Source organism: Aegilops tauschii, chromosome 3 (assembly GCF_002575655.3).
Source record: "Aegilops tauschii subsp. strangulata cultivar AL8/78 chromosome 3, Aet v6.0, whole genome shotgun sequence".
Lineage (NCBI taxonomy): Eukaryota > Viridiplantae > Streptophyta > Magnoliopsida > Poales > Poaceae > Aegilops > Aegilops tauschii.
Window position 1 is genome coordinate 605,442,748 of NC_053037.3, and position 16,487 is coordinate 605,459,234.

Consider the following 16,487-nt stretch of genomic DNA (forward strand, 5'->3'; position numbering starts at 1 on the left):
GAGAAGAGAGGAAGTACTCACCGCCGGTGAGATGACAGGCCTTGTCTCCTTCTTCCTCCGTCTGATCCGCGAGGACGGTCGCCGCTACCGCCTCATTGCCCTTCGCCGCCATGGAGTTGATGGCCACCGCCGTTTCCGTCGCCGGATGCAAGCCATCCGTCGATTCGGCCGCGGCGCCGCTGGACGTGGCGCTCCTGGCCGCCACCGCGTCGCTGGACGAGGTGCTCCTGGCCGCTACCGCGCCACTGGACGCGCCCCCCGCAGTGCTCCCCTCGCCCCTAGACGCAACCACGATGGTGCTCCCTGCGCCCGTGGCCAGGCGCCCATGGGGTTCGACCCCTGGCTAGTGGCCGGCCCGAGCACCCCCATGGTGCACAGGGCTGCAGCCTCGGCCTCGCCAGCGCCGCGCCAGAGGGTGCTCGCCCGGACCCCGTCGTCATCGCGTCTTGTTCGGACAAGGAAGGCTCGTCGGTGTTGCGCCGGTGACCTCCGGCGCCGCGAGGGGCTGCGGCGGCCACTCCAGTCGCCGGCGCCGTGCGGGAAAGGGGATCGAGCGGGTGGTGCGACTTCGGGTCTCAGACCCTTATCCGTAATCACCGCTTCCTCCCTCTCTTATGCGGTGGGGCTGCGGGTGGGCTGGCCAAAGGCCATGGAGGCCCAGGCCCAAGCGCCTGCTGTGTCCTCCAGCCGCCTCCTTCTGGCCTGGATTCATACTTTGTTTTCTCTCTATTTTATTAACAGTAGTACTAATGTTTGTATTTATGCAGTTTTAGACTCTGTTTAGTACCTAGTTTGAGTGCTACTTACATTCTAGTCCTGTTCTAGATTACATCTGACTAGGACTAGTGTAATTATTAGTGTGTTTATATTATGTAATGGATTGATAATATAAATAAAGTACCGGATTTCATCTGGGAAGAATGACATGTTCCATGTGTTTACCACATATCAAGTTCTCTTGAACATGTTTTAGCGATCGAGATCATCTTCTCTCGCACACCAAACTTGCAAATTTTTGAATATTTCTCCCTCACTATATTTGGAATCACAAGGTAATGAGTTGGGATCTACTGCTCATTTGCAGATTATCCCCTCTTACCGTGAGGTCTACGCTTTGTCATTCTCGACAAGCGATTACCTCCAACGTGTATTCCTTATATCTGAATTGTAGCATACACAAGGTAGTGGCGATGTAGCCTATTACTATGAGATCTAAGTGATCTTCAAAGTGTTATGTTCACACAATTGAGGTTGAGAATTTTTCAAGTTTACACTTGAGTATCAAAAATTTTGCATTCTTATTACAGAACCATGATGGTTTTTAATTTACCACCTGTAAATTAATTATCTCTGGTTTTCCCATGTAGGCAAAGATGACTGCCAAAGAGTTTGAGGAGCTTGCCCTCAATGGCCACAATTACCCTACATGGGCTATGGACATCAGGACCAGTCTTGCGTCCCGTGGGATAGCGCGTGCAATACAACCCCCGGAGACTCCTCTCCCGGATGGGGCCACGCCGCTGACAGAACAGCAGAACTATGCTGCCTTATTCATCATAAGGCACCATATTCATCCAGATCTCAAGTCTGAGTATTTACAGGAGGAATCTCCTAGTACTCTGTTTCTGGCCCTCAAAACGAGGTATGAACAGCAGAAGGCAGTAGTCCTGCCCGAAGCACTCCATGATTGGACTCATCTCCGTCTTCAGGATTTCAAGTCCATCGGTGAGTACAATCATGCTGTTCATAAGATATGTTCCAAAATGCGCTTTTGTGAGAAGGAACCTACTGAGGGGGAGAAGATAGAGAAAACTTTGTCTACTATGCTCCCTTCAGATAGGATCCTCCAACAACAATACCGTGCTCGTAACTACACTGTCTATTCCGAGCTTATTCACATGTTACTTCAGGCTGAAAAGCATGATGAGCTACTTGCTAAGAATGGCTCTCAGCGCCCAGTTGGGGCACAACCTTTACCTGAAGTCCATCTGAATGTTGCAAATAGACAAAAGTTTAATGGTACCCCTCGGGGTAAACAATCCAATTTCGAGCATAAGCGAAAGCGCAATGGGAACAGGAGATCTAGATACCCAGGCAAGGGAAAAGGCACTTCAAAGCCCAGGCTTGATAAATCTAAGCTTTGCAACAAGTGTGGATGCTCCACGCATTATACTGAAAAGTGCACAATGCCCAAGCATCTGGTTATGCTATACCAGCAATCTCAGGGACGCAAAGCACCTCAAGGGAAAAGGTTTGAAGCCAACTTCAACCTTCATCCGGATAGCGCAAAAGGAGCTAGTGGTTCGCACGATGTTCCTCCTGGACCGAGCAACGCCGTGGTTCCTTATCTGCCTGAGGCTACTGCTGAAATGGAGAACACGTTGATTGAGTACACCGCAAACAACGTGTTTGGCGACTTCGACTAGTCCCTCAATCTCCTAGTGATCTACTTAATTATGTCCATTTGTGATGATTGTAATAAGAACATAAGTTTGTTGTTGTCTTTATATTGTATTGTATCAACACATTTGATATAATAAAGATTGTATTCTATATATTACTATGAGGTTTTCTTATTGAAAATTCTTTGTTTTATATAGTTTTCTACGGGGACAATCCGACGGAAGAGGAATTATGCCTTGTGGACAGTGGTGCCACAAACTCCATACTGAGGGAGATGAAATATTTCCAAACTCTGAAAAAGACGAATGGAGATATTCTAACTATCGCTGGACGCGATACTGTGATTGTTGGTACTGGACGTGCCATATTCACCCTCCCAAGTGGTACATATGTGACAATTGAGGATGCTTTACTATATCCCGATTCTGCACGTACCCTGATCAGTTATCGAGATATCCATAAAAATGGTTTTCACATTGAAACCCATGAAGACAACAAAGAGGAGTATCTACTCTTTACTAAAGATGACGGATATGGCAAAAAGGTACATGAGAAAATTCCTTCTCTATCGTCTGGTTTGTACTATACGTACATCAAACCCGTGGAACATGTTGCATACAAAGTAATTTTTCAGAATGTTAACGCATTCCAAACCTGGCATGATCGCCTAGGCCATCCTGGAATAGGGATGATGAGAAAAATTACTAGCAATTCCATTGGTCATAATTTGCTTGAGTCGAAATTTCCTCAATCTTCTGATTTTGTGTGCACATCTTGTGCCACGGGAAAGCTAATTTTGAGGCCCTCACACCTCAAAATACAAGCTGAACCACTTCAGTTCCTTGAACGTATTCAAGGAGACATTTGTGGTCCCATTCAGCCATTATCTGGACCTTTCCGGTATTTCATGGTTCTGATTGACGCATCTACACGATGGTCACATGTGTGTCTTCTATCCACACGAAACCATGCATTTGCCAAGATAATGAGGCAAATCATTAAGTTGCAAGCCCATTATCCTGAAAGTCGGATTAAATCAATTCGAATGGACAATGCTGCAGAATTCTCCTCACGTGCTTTCAATGATTATTGCATGGCTTTAGGGATTGAAGTTCAGCACTCTGTTCCATATGTCCATACACAAAATGGTTTGGCTGAAGCGTTGATTAAGAGGATCAAACTCATTGCAAGACCTTTGTTGACGAATTGCAACTTGCCAACCTCTTGTTGGGGTCACGCTGTTTTACACGCTGCTGACTTGATACAATTGAGGCCAACTGCATATCACAGTTCTTCCCCTCTGGAATTGGTACGTGGAAATCCTCCAAGCATTTCCCATTTGCGTAAGTTCGGATGTGCTGCATACATCCCGATCTCACCACCACAGCGGACATCTATGGGCCCACACAGGAAGTTGGGGATCTATGTGGGGTACAAATCGCCGTCGATTATTAAGTACCTGGAACCCCTGACTGGGGATCTGTTCACAGCCCGTCACGCTGATTGCATATTTAATGAGGAACATTTTCCGGCATTAGGGGGAGATTTCAAGTACCAGAAAGAATGCCCGGAAATTGATTGGAATGCTCATTCCATTTCATCCTCTGATCCACGTACCCCAGAGACCGAACTTCAAGTTCAGAAGATCATTAATTTGCAACATCTTGCAAATAATCTACCAGATTCATTTACTGATTTGAAAGGTGTTACAAAATCCTTAAACCTGGCCAGAAATGCGCCAGAAAGAGTGGAGGTACCAATAAAAACCACTCAACTCCCTATTCCTAAAAAGAGGGGGAGTAGTACGGCCTCTGACCCGGAGCATGCTTCTAGCAAGCAGCAAAGGAAATCGAGGAGAAAAACCTCGGAGTCAGTAAATGCAGGTCAACTCAACGTTGACAAACACCTGATGGGTAGTATACACCCAGTGGAAGGGCAACCTCCACAACCCAGTTCCAGTATGCACAAACTGACTGGGACATCGGAACACCCAGACTCGATCGTATTGGGAAATCACGAAGAGTCACTAGGGGTGCAGGAAATTTCCATCAACTATGTTGATTCTGGAGAATCATTTGACCGTAAGACTACGACTGTCGACATATATTTTGCTGAAAAGATTGCAGATACCCTTCTCACTGATCATGATCCAAGGTCTATCGTTGAGTGCCAAAAGCGCTCCGACTGGCCTAAATGGAAGGATGCAATCCAAGCAGAAATTGCCTCGCTTAACAAAAGAAAGGTATTCACTGAAGCAATACCTACACCTCCCAGTGTTTTCCCTGTGGGATTCAAATGGGTTTTTCTCCGGAAACGGAATGAGAACAATGAGGTGGTGAGATATAAAGCAAGGCTCGTAGCACAAGGTTTCACGTAAAAACCCGGCATTGATTTCACTGAAACATATTCTCCCGTAATGAGTGCAACCACTTTCCGATATCTTATATCCTTGGCAGTGCAAAATCATCTATCTATGCAGTTGATGGACGTCGTGACCGCATATCTTTATGGGTCACTAGATTCGGACATATATATGAAGGTTCCTGATGGAATCTATGTCCCGAATAAAAATGCAAAACGCAACATGTATTGTGTAAAGCTGAATAAGTCATTATATGGCTTAAGGCAGTCGGGACGGATGTGGTACAACCGACTCAGTGAGTTCCTTCTTCAGAAAGGTTACTCCAATAGTGTTGATTGCCCATGTGTTTTCATCAAGAAGTCATCTACAGGATTTTGCATCATTTCTGTGTATGTTGACGATCTCAACATCATCGGCAGCACACCAGACATTGATGAAGCACGCAATCACCTAAAGATGGAATTTGAGATGAAGGATTTGGGTAAAACCAAATTTTGCTTAGGTATTCAACTTGAGCATCTTTCCTCAGGAATCATGGTACACCAATCTACCTATATCCAGAAAATATTGGAGAAATTCAATATGGACAAATCCTATCCATCTAAAACTCCCATGGTGGTTCGATCTCTAGACATAGAGAAAGATCCGTTCAGACCAAGGGATGATGGAGAAGAGGTGTTGGGACCTGAAGTTCCATACCTTAGTGATGTTGGGGCGCTTATGTATCTTGCAAATTGCACAAGACCTGATATTGCATTTGCATTGAATCTACTTGCTAGACATAGCGCAACTCCCACCAAACGTCATTGGTCTGGAGTGAAGAATATCTTTCGATATCTCCAAGGCACAAAGGATCTTGGCCTATTTTTCCAGTTCCAGAAAAATCAGGACTCTGATATGATTGGATATGCAGATGCCGGTTATTTGTCTGATCCCCATAATGCCAGATCTCAGACCGGCTTCGTGTTCCTACATGGTGGCACTGCTATATCATGGAAGTCTTTGAAACAGACTCTGGTGGCAACATCTACCAATCATTCTGAAATAATTTCATTATTTGAAGAAACATGTGAATGTGTATGGCTTCGCAGAATGATAAACCACATACAACAGTCATGTGGAATGGGTTCGATAAAATCGCCTACCATTATCTATGAAGATAATGCGGCATGTGTTGCGCAGATGCAAACAGGATACATCAAGAGTAATATCACCAAGCATATTTCTCCTAAATGGTTTTCCCCCCATAATCTTCAGAAAAGCGGGGAAATAAGCATTCTGCAAGTCAAATCATGCGACAACCTTGCTGGTTTATTTACCAAGTCTCTACCAAATTCTACATTCCAGAAATGTGTTCATGGAATTGGTATGCGAAGACTTAGGGACTTGCAGGTGTCAGGGGGAGTCTCTTCTTGAGATATCCTTATTTTAATGACATCACATTATGCTATCTTTCTTTGTGAGTATATGTTTCAGGATCTCATCAAAGATTTTATGAAGAACTTTTGAAGGAGAATCTTTTGAGATGATAGAGCTTCCCGGACAATCGTGAAAATGATTCTACATGGTCAAGCGTAGATTAGGGGGAGTGTTAAGATTAAACTATAATCTGTAATTAAGGGAAATCTCACCTTGCCCATCGAACGAGTTGCACCCGTACGGACGCCTGTGTCCGTTGCAACCGTCGCCTCTCTCCCGTCCTCCTGGAACCGATGCATCTCTTCGGGATCGTCGCGTCTCTCCAGGGGATATATATACTCTCTGTAACCATTGACAAAGGATCAATCACTTTCGATTCAAAACAGTGGCCAACACTTCATCTAGACATAAATAAGGAATGGTAGTGGTCCTGAAAAGTGAAAAGACAAACTGTCACATTTCTTTTGGCAATCTATGAAATGTGATGAAACAGATGTACTAACCAAATACATCTGAAGTCGATGTGAGTACCGGGAAACTGTTAATGTATAGAAAGAAACGTTAACCACCAGAGCGCAAATGAAATTGAAAATAATAATAATAATACTAATAATAATAATAATAATAATAATAATAATAATAATAATAATAATAATAATAATAATAATATAAAATTGGCCTGCATTGCTTCACTATCATGCTGTCAGAGACATCTGAAATGTAAATCATGTGTCAAACAAATTTCATTAGGGGTATCCTGAGAAAGGCATGATTCATAAACTATTTCCATCCATAATTTAATCAGCCGGCTTCATAGTGCTTACCAAGGCCACAACTTGTGGAGATGAGATGCACGTGTACCACTGCAAACAACAAAAGCCTTGATTAACGAAGACATGGGAGAAGGGACTACAGATGTAGCATAACCAAGCAGGACCGGCCGTAACTGAAGTCAATCTAGACTAACGCAGATTAAGGTGAACTACACGCTGCTGTCTTAAGAGTAAAATAGAGACAGCCGCCTGAAGGTAGTTTATTCTATTACCGGGAGTACAATGAATCAGATTGACCGCCAAGAAAATTCCCTCGTACTCCATCACTCGGCAAAACAAACCTGTACACCATGCCACGATTTTGGATAAAAGGTGCAGACACCAACGGCCAACCTGATGTTGGAGACGGTTAGAGCGATGCCGCTCCATAATTTAAAGAGGCACTTTATCTGGAGCAGGGGAAGTCATCCGAGAGCCGGCGGCGTCGTCGCTTCTGGGTAACAGGGCGGTCGTGGAGGACGCTCTTGAGGAGGCCGTTGAGGTGGGCGAGGTTGGACGTGTCGGTACTGCAGGGTAGCCGCGCGGGCCTGTGTGCTGCAGCTCCCGGTGTTGGATCTGACAGGCGCACCTGGATCCGTGGAGGGCGATGTGTAGGGCGCCGCCGCGCCGGATGGCAAGCAGCGACAGAGAATCTCAATTCTTATGGGTCAGAGGCGGCGGCGGCCCTGCACCGGATCTGGTTGCGGCGGCGGAGGTGGGTTGCATGCGGGGGTGGTTTCCTAGGTGAGCGCCGGAGGGCAGGCTTGCAGGGCACCGTCTGGTGGTGCGTTGCAGCGTGGGTGGGGGTTGAAAGCGTCGCCTGGTCTGCCAGAATAAGGAGAGATGACTGATGGGCTTCTCTTTACCAGGTTTTACACTGATGGGCTTAAGTGGAAGACGGAGGAAGCCTTGTTTGATTAATGCCTTGTTTGATTAATTACCATAAAAAAAGTTCCCTCTCGTTAGGGTTTTGCTTCTCTCGGCGGCGCCCTTGTCGCTGTTGATTCATCGCTTCTTCCCTCCCTCCGTTCTGTACCAGGGATCCAACTCGGACTGTCTCTCCGGACGTGTTTGAGGTTTACCCTGCCTACGACGGATCGGGTTCGGCCCTCCCCACTTTATATTACCCGGTTCTCTGTTGTAGATCGGGTTAGGGTTTGACTGATGGCTGCGGACACTGGAGGCGGATCGGCTTCGGCCGGCGGGTCTTCTTCTGCAGCAGAGATCGAGAACTTGATGGCGGAGCTTGGACTCCATGAGGACGATATGGATGATGTGGTGGTGGATGAAGCTGCGGTACCCAAGGACGCAGCAAGATGGCTTGCAGTGGCGCGGGTTCACATTGATAAAGCCCATAGCCAGGGCTGGTTCTTTAGGAACATGAGAGCAGCCTGGAATTTGGCGCAGCCTGTTAATTTCAAGCCTCTTGAAGCTAATCTGTACACCTTGCAGTTCCATTGTCTTGGGGATTGGGAAAGAGTTATGCAGGAGGGTCCATGGAATTTCAGAGGGAATGCAGTCATCATCACGCCGTATGATGGTGTTACTCAGCCTTCCATGGTCAAGTTAGATACGTTGGATATTTGGATTCAGATTCATGATGTCCCGAGTCTGTTTGCTCATCTGGTGCCTGCTTTGGCTTCGAAAGTGGGTGAGGTCCTGTTTACTGAACCGGCTTCATATGACTTCACGGGCAACTTTTACCGTGTTTGGGTCAAGATTAATGTTAACAAGCCATTGAAGAACGCAGTGTCTCTTGTCAGGGAGGGGAAGAGACAAATCTACAGGGTGAAATACGAGAGATTGCCGGATTGGTGCACAGTTTGTGGACACTTGGGACACGTGTTTAAAGAACATGGAGATGGGATCCATCCACCATCAGCGCTAGTTTTTAAGGACTTGAGAGCATCATGGATTATGCGTCCTCCTAGTCAGAACTCTGGAGGTAGCCGAGGGCGCCGGGGAGGCAGAAGTGGAGGCTGAGGTAGAGGCAATCGAGATGGTGGCAGAGGCATATATAGGGACGTCAGTTTTGATAAGGAGAAGGACACGGGTCCCTCCGCTATGCATACGGATGATCCGAGCAGGAAAAGGGCTGAAAGGACAGAACTTGGTCTTGACAGTAGCAAGGGAACTGAAAATCAGACAACTATACCCAAGGGCAACGAACTGGCGCTAGTCCCGTTCGGAGGTGATGTGGTCAGCCCTCCACCAGTAAGAGACTTGAAGCACACAAAGACGGGAGGAAGCAAGAGTGAAGGTCAGGGTAATGGTGAAAATTTTGGCGGGCTCCTTCGAGGGGTGCCGCCCAGCCCAATGAGTGTATTATGCTGGAACTGTCGTGGGGCGGGCAACGCCGCGACGGTCAATGAACTTCGCACTCTCGCGAAGAATTTTGCCCCTTCCCTCCTGTGCATTGTTGAGACACAAATAGATGGAGCGAGGGTCGAATCTTTAGCTGGTACTTTAGGTTTTGATAAAGCTTGTGCAGTTGATAGTCAAGGTAGAAGTGGTGGAATAGGGCTTTTTTGGAATGATGAAATAAATGTTGAAATCTTGGGTTACTCTTGTTATCATTTGGATGTTTCTGTGGAGGAGCAGGGGCAAGACATCTGGCGCCTGACATGTGTTTATGGAGAGGCCCAAACCCATCTAAGACACCAAACTTGGATGGTTTTGAAGAATATTAGCACTTTGAGCTCCCTCCCTTGGTTGTGTATTGGCGATTTCAATGAAGTTTTACGTCCGAATGAACATGTGGGGATAGGTCAGCGGAGCAACGCACAAATTCAGGCCTTTAGAGAGGCGATAGATGTTTGCATGTTGATGCACATCGGCTACAAGGGCAGGTCTTGGACCTTTGAGAAGAAAGTGACAGGTGGCTCTTATACCAGATGCAGGCTTGACAGGGCACTATCTAACCCACAATGGATGACACGCTTTCCTCTAGCGTCGCTTGAACACCATGATGCGGCCACATCGGACCACAGCCCGATTTTTCTTGATATGGGGCGAGCTCAAGAGGGTGCAAAAAAACGGTCCTTCCGGTATGAGTCCATGTGGGAGAGGCATGAAGGCTTTGGAGATGTTGTGAACGATGAATGGTTTGCTGTTGGGCTGTGGAAGTGTGCAGGAGCTGCGGGATAAACTTGCAGGAGTCTCTAGAGGTCTGACTAACTGGAGTAAACAGGCTTTCGGAAGTGTTCGCCGAGAGATTAAAGGTCTCAAGAAGAGGATAGAAGAGTTGAGAGGCGATCCGCTGCGCATAGGCCCATCGCATGTTGAGTTGAAGATTAACGAGAGGCTGGTCGAGCTCTATCATCGTGAGGAACTTATGTGGAGGCAGCGTGCACGCACGGAATGGCTGTCATCTGGAGATAAAAACACGAAAAAATTTCACCTACGGGCTAGTATGCGCAGAAAGAAAAATATGATCAAAGCTCTTGAAAACTCCATAGGCGTGATGGTGGATAATCAGGAAGAGCTAAGGGCTATGACAAATGCCTTCTACCAAGACCTATATACATCGGAGGGTGTACAGGGTCTAGACGAGGTTCTTGCTCATGTTCCGTGTAAAGTTACAGCCGCCATGAACGAAGTGTTATGTGCTCCCTACACCAAGGAGGAGGTCAAGAACGCTTTGTTTCAAATGTTTCCCACTAAAGCGCCAGGGTCGGATGGGTTCCCGGCCCAGTTTTATCAGCGGCACTGGGAGGTGTGCGGGGATGATGTGACCAACATTGTGTTCAGGATTGTAAGGGGGGAGGAGAGTCCAGAATGTATAAACGACACTGTCCTTGTCCTCATACCAAAGGTTACTAACCCTACTTTGCTTTCACAGTTCAGGCCTATCAGTTTATGCAATGCCCTCTACAAGATAGCTTCGAAGGTGATAGCAAACAGATTAAAACAAATACTTCCAGATATTATTTCTAGGGAGCAATCTGCTTTTGTCCCCGGAAGGTTGATAACGGATAATATTATCTGTGCCTATGAATGTCTACACTTCATGAAGCGAAACAAGTCAAAGAACAATAGTTCCTGTGCTCTTAAGTTGGGTATGATGAAAGCCTACGACAGGTTGGAGTGGGACTATATTAGGGCCATCATGAGCAAGTTGGGTTTCGCCCAGGCATGGATTGATACAGTTATGGCTATGGTCTCATCTGTTTCTTTTTCAGTGCTCTTTAATGGTGAGAAGCTTGAAAATTTTAATCCATCCAGAGGGATCCGGCAGGGAGATCCTATCTCCCCTTACCTTTTCTTGATTCCAGCAGAGGGCCTTTCGTGCCTCCTGAAATCCAGTTCTCGGTCATCATTGTTGGAAGGTATTAAGGTGGCTTCCTTGGCTCTGCCGGTGAATCACCTCTTATTCACTGATGACAGCCTGTTGCTTTTCAAGGCTAGTGTGGAGGGTGCAGAAGAGGTTTCAAACCTACCGGACGAGTACTGTAGGGCATCGGGGCAGAAAATTAACAATGCAAAATCGTCTATCTTTTTCAGCAAAGGGTGCCCACAGGCAGTGAGAGAAGGGGTGAAAACCAAATTAGAAGTGCAGAATGAATCGCTCAGTGATCGATATCTCGGGATGCCGACCGAGGTTGGTCATTCTAAAAATGGGACTTTCAAGTACCTAAGGGATAGAGTATGGGAGAAGGTGCAAGGCTGGATGGGCAAACTTCTGTCTGCTGCCGGAAAGGAGATCCTAATAAAGTCAGTAGCTCAGGCTATCCCTGTTTTTTCGATGTCATGCTTCAGGGTCCCTAGAGGTTTATGTGAAAGTGTTTCAACCATCATACGACAGTTCTAGTGGGGAAGCAAGAGAGGGAGAAGGAAACCCGCTTGGGTTGCATGGGATGTCATGACCAGACCAAAGCATATGGGAGGCCTTGGATTCAGGGATCTAGAGCTTTTTAATCTTGCCCTCTTGGCAAGACAATCATGGAGGCTTTTGACGGAACCAGACTCTCTAAGTGGCTGCATTCTGAAAGCAGCTTATTTCCCAAACTGTTCACTTCTAGATGCTGGATTGGGAAACCACCCATCACAAATATGGAGAGCCGTTTTGGATGGGAGGGACATTATGGCGCAAGGAATTGTAAGGAGGATAGGAGATGGTGAAACAACTAGCATCTGGGACCATAACTGGATCCCGCGAGCGATCTACAAGAGACCAATCACTTCGTTAGTACAGAACCCTCCACAAAGGGTTTCTGAGTTGATTGAGCAGTCCTGGGCGACATGGAAGGAGGAAGTTGTCCGATCGGTATTTACACCTTTTGACACTGAAGCAATCCTCAAAATACCACTTTGCACACAAAGGATCGAAGACTTTTGGGCCTGGTATGAGGAGCAGCGAGGTTTCTTCTTAGTAGGATCGACATATCGGATGTTAGTCCGGACAAAGTAGAATAGAGAGGGCTGGCTGGAAGGACGTGAGAGTTCGTCGCATGTGGAGGCAGGAAGCGAGGGTTGGAAATCATTATGGTGAGTTCAAGTCCCTTCAAAAATCCGCGTATTCGTGTGGCGTCTAGCGAGACATTCCATACCCTCCGGTGATGTACTCCAGCGCCGGAATATGGCCACTACTTCCTCATGCAATCTTTGTGGAGCTCATGATACATGGAGACACGCTTTACTAAATTGTCCGGTGTCTCAAAGCACCTAGGCATTATCGTCAGAGGACATCCTATATCAAATGAGCATCCACCATGAAGAGAACGCAAAGGAATGGATCTTTGCGATGAACAAAGCCTTATCATCAGTGGAATTTGTGACGTTGGTTGTGACGCTATGGGCCATCTGGAGCTCACGGAGAAAGGCCATGCACGAGGATATCTTCAAAGGCCCCCATGCTATTCATGGGCATATAACTGCTTATTTGGCGGAAATACAGACTCTATCAACTAAAGCTGAAGATGGGAGAAGGGTGCAGCAGCAACAGCGACGTATGGGGTGGACTGCACCTCCAAATGATTTTGCTAAACTGAATGTTGACGCTGCTGTCATCAAGGGTAGAGGAGGAGAGATCGGAGCGGTGTGCCGGAGTAAACAGGGTGTTTTTCTTGGAGCCTCGGCGATAGTGTTCAATAACATCGATGATCCGGCGACACTAGAGGCTCTGGCTATTCGAGAGGGACTGGCTCTGGCAGAAGATTTGAATCTAAATCAACTACAGCTCGCTTCGGACTGTGAAGGAGTGGTACGAGATGTGAGGTGTGGAACTGCTGCTGATTTTGGAGCGATCATCAATGAAATACAATTAAATTCAATGTCTTTCAATTCCTGTAATATAGTCTATGAAAGTAGGAGCTCAAATATTGAGGCTCACAATCTAGCGAAGCACGCATTAAGGTTAGGGCTTGGCCGCCATGTTTGGTTGGGTCAACCCGATGGTATTCATTTCATCCCTGTAAACATTATGGTGGTTTGAATAAAGCTTCGCGAGATTGTCTCAAAAAAAAGATTAATTACCATAGTTAAATATCTCAGAGAAAAAATTACCAGAGTTAAATCACACCATTGGTTGAAAAATGTGTAGGAGATATGCCCTAGAGGCAATAATAAATGATATTATTTATCTCCGAGTTCATAATTATGTTTATGTTCCATGCTATAACTGCTATGGTTCTCGAGTCTGCAATAACCACGAGGCTCGGAGGAAGACTCATATGCACGTGTGGAATAATAAACGGTAAAATGTATTCCTAGTCTGGCCTCTAAGACTAGCTCAAGTGTTGCATGATGGTTATGTTTTCCTGATCATGGGCATGTCTATGTCAGCAACCTTGAGGGCATAATGTTAAGAGAACATTTGTGTTGAATCGACCCGGCATGATGTTATGCTATGAGATTCATTCGTCACAAGTTTATTGGTACATAACACAGAGATGGTTAACGTTTGCATGATTCCTTAGACCATGAGAGTATCGAGTTTCTTCATGCTTGCTTCATGAACTTTGGGGTTTGTTAAACGTCATCCGTAATTGGGTGGCTATTACGGCGGCTTACGGGTTCATGGAAAAGTGTGTCAAGTAACTTGATAGCTCAAGATTGGGATTTGCTCCTCCGACGATGGAGAGATATCTCTGGGCCCTCTCGGTGTTACGGTATCCATCATCGTCTGGCCAGACACTTTGTGATTTGATCACGGGGATGCCGGAACACGATAACGAGAAAAGAGAACAATACCGGTAACGAGGTAACTAGCATAGTGGACAAGTTGTTGATCCACGGGAATGCCAACATGTCTCACCTCGGGTATTTGTAACATATCGCGAAGCAACAGGAATAGCACACGGCAACTGGAGGTTCACTCGAATATTTATTCGTGTGGGTATAGGGGTCAATATGGGTGTCCACGGCTCCGATGTTGATCATTGATCGGAAGGGGTTCCGGGTCATGTCTATACTTCACCGAACCTATAGGGTCACACACTTAAGGGTCATCTATCTGCTGAATACTAGACAGGGAGTCTGAGAGAAAATCACCGAAAAAGTTTCGGACACCGAAAAGTTTCGGACAGCGGAATCGTACCGCAGAGAGAGGTCATCGGATAAGTTTCGATGATACCGAAAAGTTGTTTCGGGATACACCATTAAGTCAAATTGGTTTCGGCACATGCCTGATAATTCTTGGAGGATGCCAGAATCATTCTGGAAGCTTTTTGGAATTTTCTGAGATAAAAACCGGAAATGTTCTGGAGCTGCCGGAGCCACTTCAGATGCGTTTCGCAGATGAAAATCACTAAAACCGGAATTGTTTCGGAACGCGTTGAAAATCATTTTAGTGGGTACTGGAAATGTTCTTAGCCCACATAAATATTTTCAGTTCGATCAGACGCTGAAAAATGTCGTCGTGAATAGTGAAAATCAGCTTTATGGTTACTTTATGGAAAGCCACCTTTTGGGGCTTTGCTCCAAAAGATCTTGGGGATGACATGGATGGATAGGAGCCATTTTTTGGGCCCCTCATGGGGGTGTGGCCGGCCACATGGGGTATCCCCCCTTGGGGACCCTCTTGTTCCTTGGTTTCACTCCTAGGTCCTTGTGGAAGGACTTCATTCATGTGCATTTTGGGTTTTTTGTGAAACTACCCTACCCCCTTGGGATTTCCTATAAATAGAGGTGGAGGGGCAGCCCTCCACACTCATCCCTTGCTCTCATACACATGCCATGCATTATCTGGCTTCTTCTCTCCCTCCCACGAAAAGAGTTTCGTAGAGCCGTAAGGCTGTCTGGGTTCCGGCAGGAACTAGTTCTGGACGGCGAAGCCCTGCCGGATAGATGACACCGTATGTGTGCAACTCTGTAGAGAGATCGTAGTTTCGGTCTTAGTTCGTGAGTGCCTCCCGAAGGGCTGTCCGTGTGACCGTCCGAGTTTCGAAGGTCCTCCCGAAGGGCTGTCCGAGTGACCGTTCGAGTTTCGAAGGTCCTCCCGAAGGGCTGTCCGCGACACCGTCCGGGGGGCTGTTCGACCGCCTCCTGGAGGGCTGTCTGAGGAGCAGATGAGGGTATACATCCTCGCGGTTGGGTGGTTGTAAATCCTAGCTGCGGGGATCTGCACCGCCGATCGTCATCGACTCTACTTCCCGCTGCGCTACGAGTCGGTAACGAAAAAGATCAAACCATGTATGCAGTCTCCATAGTGGTCCTGGGCTGGTGCGTAGGTCGGAAAATTTTTGTTTTCTGCTGCGTTCCCCTACAAAATGCTGAGGTGGCAAGGCTGCTGAGGTGGATAGGCTGCTGAGGTGGATAGGCTGCATGTCAAGAGAAATAGGATAGTGGGGATGAACTATTTAGGTATTATAGATTAGATTCTCTCCACCACTCTAAGTTCTGTGGTGTGGAGAGAATAGGAGACCACACGCGCGTGCTCACTTGCCTTGCCTGGCCTGCCTAGGCTCGAGCCGCATGAATGGTCCGCCGAAATCTAGTACGTTTAGTATACGACTTAGAATCCAAGTCGTTTGAGATCGTGATCGCGATACGGTACCACCTCTGGTCCTATTATATTATATATACTATCACTGTCCACAGCCAAAGACATATTGAAAACACGTAGCTACTTGCGCCGTCACCGTAGTCTATGCTATCCCGAATGTCTCCGAAACCGTTCGTCCTTGAGACCCTGCACCGAGAGAGGAAGAATTAGGTTTTTGGGAAGCACGACTACTCAATTTCGTCATCACGGGTCGCTTTTCGTCCAAGTCGGGTGGTGCTACAATCATCATCAGCAACGTCGCTCCTGTAGCAGCTAACAACAGTACGTTCATTGTGTTCTGTTAATGTCTCTATTTGTATTTGTTGTTACATGTGTGATGCTATTGAATACTAAATTTGGTGCAACAGATGCGGGCAATGAACTGTACATCATGTAAAGTTTCCACGACTACAAGATGGTGAATAACCATTCTGTTAAACAAGCTCATGAGATAGAGTGCATTGTGAAGGAACTGAGACTCTTTAAGTGTGTTCTACCCGATAAATTC